This window comes from Schistocerca piceifrons, chromosome 6 (genome assembly GCF_021461385.2).
Source record: "Schistocerca piceifrons isolate TAMUIC-IGC-003096 chromosome 6, iqSchPice1.1, whole genome shotgun sequence".
Lineage (NCBI taxonomy): Eukaryota > Metazoa > Arthropoda > Insecta > Orthoptera > Acrididae > Schistocerca > Schistocerca piceifrons.
Genome location: NC_060143.1, coordinates 431,242,178 through 431,248,575, shown reverse-complemented (window position 1 = coordinate 431,248,575; position 6,398 = coordinate 431,242,178). Strand labels below are relative to the sequence as shown.

Below are 6,398 nucleotides of genomic sequence, written 5' to 3'. Positions count from 1 at the left end.
GTAAAAGTCATTCCGCATCCACCTTATTCACCTGATATTACGCCCTCAGATTTTCACCTTTTCCGCTCTCTATCGAAGAGCCTTCAGTGAACTTTCTTTCCGAATGAAAGTGCGCTCTGAATGTGGATCGACGAGTGCTTCGCCTCAATACAACATGATTTCTTCCATTGCGGGGTCGAAATATTACCCGAGCGTTGGCAGACTGTTGTAAATAGTGAAGGAGAATATATTAAAACTAAAAACTCCTCCCGAACGGGCCTTGAAGGCCCAACGGTACCGACCGGCCGCCGTGTCATCCTCAGCCTGTGGACGTCACTGGATGCGGATACGGAGGGGCATGTAGTCAGCACACCGCTCTCACGGCCATGTGTCAGTTCCCGATACCGGAGCCGCTACTTCTCAATCAAGTAGCTCCTCAGTTTGCCTTACAAGGGCTGAGTGCACCAAGCTTGCCAACAGCGCTCGGCAGACCGGATAGTCGCCCATCCAGGTGCTAGCCCAGCCCGACAGTGCTTAACTTCGGTGGTCTGACGGGAACCGGTGTTACCATGGCGGCAAGGCCGTTGGCGAAGGAGGAGAATATATTATTAATGACTAAATTCTCTGTTACGTGTATCTGTTTATTGAACTTATGGAAAAACGCTAATAACTTAAGCACGAACCCATTACTTTGTCTTTGCGCCTTTTTGCTAAAATAGTTTCACTAACGATTACTTCAATCTACCACGTAGCTGAGCACACCCGAAAGCCGCACTGCACGTTGCGTGTGCCCGACACACTTGCGAGATGAGGCAGTGGGAGCGGGAGTCCATCAGGCTGATGGGCGTCAGCGCCGCGGCGTTCCGCCTGCTGGGCATCTGGCCGGACGGCGGGCGCCGCGACGGCGACGGCCCGGTGGGAGCCCTGCTGCTGGCGGCCAACGACGTGTCTCTGGGCGTCTTCGCGCTGGCCTACGTGCTCATGGAGAGCGCACGAGACCTCAAGAGCCTCAGCGACGCCTTCTTCGTCATCGCCACTTCCGTCTCTGTCAGCAGCAGGGTAAGGGCGACACCGCATATGCAACTTAAAATGTTTATTTGACACCACATAAGGTCGTCACGCCACAGTCACTAAAACAATAAAATTTTTAAAAGGTTATATAACACGACACACTGAGTTGTGATTTTCAAATATAATAACAAACATGCAAAACTACACTAATAATTGCAACCACACTTATTTCAAATACACTACTGGCCATTAAAATTGCTACACCAAGAAGAAATGCAATTGATAAACGGGTATTCATAGGACAAATATATTATACTAGAACTGACATGTGATTACATTTTCACGCAATTCGAGTGCATAGATCATGAGAAATCAGTACACAGAACAACCACCTCTGGCCGTAATAACGGCCTTGATACGCCTGGGCATTGAGTCAAACACAGCTTGGATGGCGTGTACTGCTACAGCTGCCCATGTAGCTTCAGCACGATACCACAGTTCATCAAGAGTAGTGACTGGCGTATTGTGACGAGCCAGTTGCTCGGCCACCATTGACCAGACGTTTTCAATTGGTGAGAGATCTGGAAGATGTGCTGGCCAGGGCAGCACTCAAACATTTTCTGTATCCAGAAAGGCCCGTACAGGACCTGCAACATGCGGTCGTACATTATCCTGCTGAAATGTAGGGTTTCGCAGGGATCGAAAGATGGGTAGAGCCACGGGTCGTAACACATCTGAAATGTAACGTCCACTGTTCAAAGTGCTTCAATGAGAACAAGAGGTGACCGAGACGTGTAACCAATGGCACCCCATACCATCACGCCGGGTGATACGCCAGTATGGCGATGACGAATACACGCTTCCAATGTGCGTTCACCGCAATGTCGCCAAACACGGATGCGACCAGCACGATGCTGTAAACAAAACCTGGATTCATCCGAAAAAATGACGCTTTGCCATTCGTGCACCCAGGCTCGTCGTTGAGTACCCCATCGCAGGCGCTCCTGTCTGTGATGCAGCGTCAAGGGTAACCGCAACCGCGGTCTCCGAGCTGATAGTCCATGCTGCTGCAAACGTCGTCGAACTGTTCGTGCAGATGATTGTTGTCTTTCAAACGTCCCCATCTGTTGACTCAGGGATCGAGACGTGGCTGCACGATCCGTTACAGCCATGCGGAAAAATGCTTGTCATCTCGACTGGTAGTGATACGAGGCCGTTGGGATCCAGTTCGGCGTTCCGTATTACCCTCCTGAAGCCACCGATTCCATATTCTGCTAACAGTCATTGGATCTCGACCAACGCGAGGAGCAATGTCGCGATACGATAAACGGCAATCGCAATAGGCTACAATCCGACCTTTATCAAAGTCGGAAACGTGATGGTACGCATTTCTCCTCCTTAGACGAGGCATCACAACAACGTTTCACCAGGCAACGCCGGTCAACTGCTGTTTGTGTATGAGAAATCTGTTGGAAACTTTCCTCATGTCAGCACTTTGTAGGTGTCGCCACCGGTGCCAACCTTGTGTAAATGCTCTGAAAAGCTAGTCATTTGCATATCACAGCATCTTCTTCCTGTCGGTTAAATTTCGCGTCTGTAGCACGTCATCTTCGTGGTGTAGCAATTTTAATGGCCAGTAGTGTATTACGAGAAATACACTTCAACCTGAATGACATTTTCACTCTGCAGCGGAGTGTTCGCTGATATGAAACTTCCTGGCAGAATAAAACTGTGTGCTGGTCCGAGACTCGAACTCGAGACATTTGCTTTTCGCGGCACATCACTTGCCCGCGAGTGAAAATTTCATTCTGGAACATCCCCCAGGCTGCGGCTAAGCCATGTATCCGAAATATCCTTTCTTCCAGGAACGCTAGTTCTGTCAGGTTCGCAGGAGAGCTTCTGTGAAGCTTGTGAAAGCCGGCACGGTAGCTCAGCGTGTTCGGTCAGTGTTAGCTGCTCTCTGTAATAAAAGAACTGAGTTAATGGATCAACGATGAACATGAACAAGTGTCATAGTACGTCCGCCCCTAACGGACAATAACGAACAAAGTGAGATTTATAAAAAAGTCAGTAGAGCACTTACCTGCTAAAGGCAAATGTCCAGAGTTCGAGTCTCGATCCGGCACGCAGTTTTAAGGAAGTTTAACACTACAACCTCTAAACTGTAGCAAAAGCATCAGAAACGGGTCACAAGACGTCATGATGGGTTTTTGTTTATTAGTCATTCCACACTTTAATGCAGTGTACATGAAATCGGAATGAAAGATAATATGTACTCTTCCTTTACGTCCTGCAGTGATGCGACGATCGTTTTACAAACAAAGGCTCACACGTTGTAATCTTATAACGTGCAGCAAGCCCAAAACTAGACCGCAGCACGCAGTCGTGCTGTGCTGTGGTAATGGAATCTTACAAAAACGATTGACTCCCATTTGGGGCTAACACAAGCCAAAATATTGTGATTACCTGCTTCATAGCGGTTTGGTTCACCATTGGAACGTAATATAACACCGGTCCATGCCAAAAGACATTGGTAGGTTGCCAGAGGTATCTGGCACCAGATCTCTACCCAGATGTCTACATCTACATCTACATGCATACTTTGCAGGCAACCGTACGACGTGTGGCGTATGGTATTCATACTACTACTAGTCGTTTCCTTTCCTGTTCCACCTGTAGATAGAGCGAGGGAGAAACGACTGTATTTGCTTCCATATGTGTCCTAATTTCTCGTACCTTATGTTCGTGGTCCTTACGCGAAAAGTACAAGTTATCCCACTCAAGCCTCCCAGATTTCAAAGACCAAGGAAAAAAATACCACAGTAGATACGACAATGAAAAATGCACCACATTGTAGAGCATCTCAAAGAATTTATTTATTTTTCATCAATATACCTCTACATGTGAACTATTTGTAGCACGAAAAATATCGAATCTAGATTCAATTTCTAGCCAAGTTTTTTGTAACATTTCCTCTGTTATTGTTGTAATCGCATTAGTGATACGATGTCGCAACGTAGGAATATCGTCCACTTTCGTCGCATACACGGGATCCATCACGAATCCCCACATTAGGAAATGAAGTGGCGTAATGCCGGGTGAACGTGGTGGCCAGGCAATGGGTCCTTCGCGTCCGATCCAACGATTGGGAAATTTCCTATCCAGGAACTTGCGAACAGCCGTTGACCAATGTGGAGGACTCCATCTTGTTGAAAAATGCTGTTGGGTTGCAAGTCTTGTATCTGAGGGTACACAAACTGCTCCAACATGTCCAGATACACTGACCCATTCACTGTTTGCTCCACAAAGAAGAACGGTCCAACAATCCTGTCGTACATTATCCCACACCAGACGTTTAGTTTAGAGCTATCACGAACATGTTCAATGACAACGTGCGGATTTTGCGAACCCCAAATCCGAACATTATGCCTATTAACTTTTCCTGATAGATGAAAGGTTGCCTCATCTTAGAATAAATATCTTTCCAGGAAGCTGGCATCCATGTCAATACGCTGCAGCATATCCGCAGCAAATTGTTGTTTGCGTGGTTTGTAGTTCGGCGTCAGATCTTGCAGAATTTGCACTTTGCAAGCACACATACGAAGACGCTGGTGAACTACACGATGCAGTGTTGATTGAGGTACATCAAGTTGCCTAGATGCTTCACGAATTGACTTACGTGGGCTTCTGAGAAACTTTTGTTTGATGTCCTCTCTTCTGAAACTCCGTAACGTGCACTCCCAGAATGCTTCAGTACACTTCCTGTTGTCAGAAACTTCCTATACCATTCCTTAATTGTCATCACGTCAGGTAGATCACATTCATACACATGGCGATAATATCTTTGCACAGTAATCGGCGATTTTGTTTCTGCAAACCACACTACTGCTTGCGCGCTCTGCTGTGGAGTCGCCATTTTCACTTCATGAGACCATGTTGCACTGTGGCGAATATACTTGGCACTTCTGATGTCGGAATATAATTTTTTTTTGAGATACTCTACAATGTGGTGCATTTTTCATTGTCATATCTACTGTGGTTTTTCTCTCCTGGGTCCTTGAAATCAGGGAGGTTTGAATGGGACACCCTGTATATCGGCGACAGTACGATCGTTCTGCAGTCAACTTCAATGCTGCTTCTTTAAATTTTCTCAGTAGTGTTCCTCGAAGAGAACGTCGCTCCAGGGATTCCCATTTGAGGTCCCGAAGCATCACTGTAACACTTGCGTATTGGTCGAACCTAATAGTAATAAATCTAGCAACCCGCCTCTGAATTGCTTCGATGTCTTAGTTTAAGCCGAGCTGGTGTGGATCCCAAACACTCGAGCGGTACTTAAAGAACAGATCGCACTAGCATCCTATATGTGATCTCTTCTACAGATGAACGACACTTACGTAAAATTCTCCCATTAAACCGAACTCGACCATTCGCCTTCCCTAACACAATCCTCGCATGCTCGTTCCACTTCAAATCGCTCGGAAACGTTACGTCCAGGTATTTAAAAGACATGACTGTGTGAAGCAGGACACTGCTAATGCTATACCCGAACATTATGGGTTTGTTTTTCCTTCCCACCCGCATTAAATTTCATTTTTCTACATTTAGAAGCAGCTGCCATCCACCCCACAAACCAGAATTTTTGTCTAAGTCATCTAGTATTCTTCTACAGTCACTCAGCCTCGCAACCTTCCCATACACCACAGCGTCATCAGCAAACATCCACAGACTACTGCTCGCCCTCTCCCCCAGATAATCTTCGTATATAGAAAATAATAGCTGTCCTGACGCACTGTCGCAGGGCACTCCTAACGATACCCTTGTCTGTGATGGGCACTTGCCATCGTGGATAACATGCTGGGATCTATTACTCATAGTCTTCGAGTCACTCACTTACCTGGAGACCTACTGCGTATGCTGGCATCATCGTTAACAGTCTGCAGTGGAGTACCATGTCAAATGCTTTTCGGAAATCTAGGAATACGGAATCTACCTGTTGCCCTTCATTCATAATTCGCAGTGTCTCATGTGAGATAGTGGCAAGCTGTTTCACACGAGCGTTTCTTCCTAAAAACGTACTGATTGGTGGACATGAGTTTTTCGGCCTTTAGGAAATTTATTATATTAGAGCTCAGAATATGTTCTAGAATTGCGCAGAAAACCGATGTTAAGAATATTGGCCCTTAATTCTACCGGTCCGTTCTTTAACCTTTCTTATATACAGAAATCACCTGCGCTTTTTCCAGTCGCATGGGACTTTGCGCTGGGCGAGAGATTCGCGATAAATACAAGCTGTGTAAGGAGCCAGTGCCGTAGAGTATGCTTTTTAAAATCGAATTGGGATTCCATCTGAACCTACCGACTTATTTGTTTTCGATTCTAAAAATGGTTCAAATGGCTCTGAGCACTAT

At 46.2% G+C, this 6,398-nt stretch overlaps 1 pseudogene; it reads right to left on the bottom strand.

The window, feature by feature from the left end:
- Window positions 1–450: 450 nt before the first annotated feature.
- Window positions 451–568, bottom strand: LOC124803955 (annotated as a pseudogene).
- Between the last annotated feature and the right edge of the window lie 5,830 nt (window positions 569–6,398).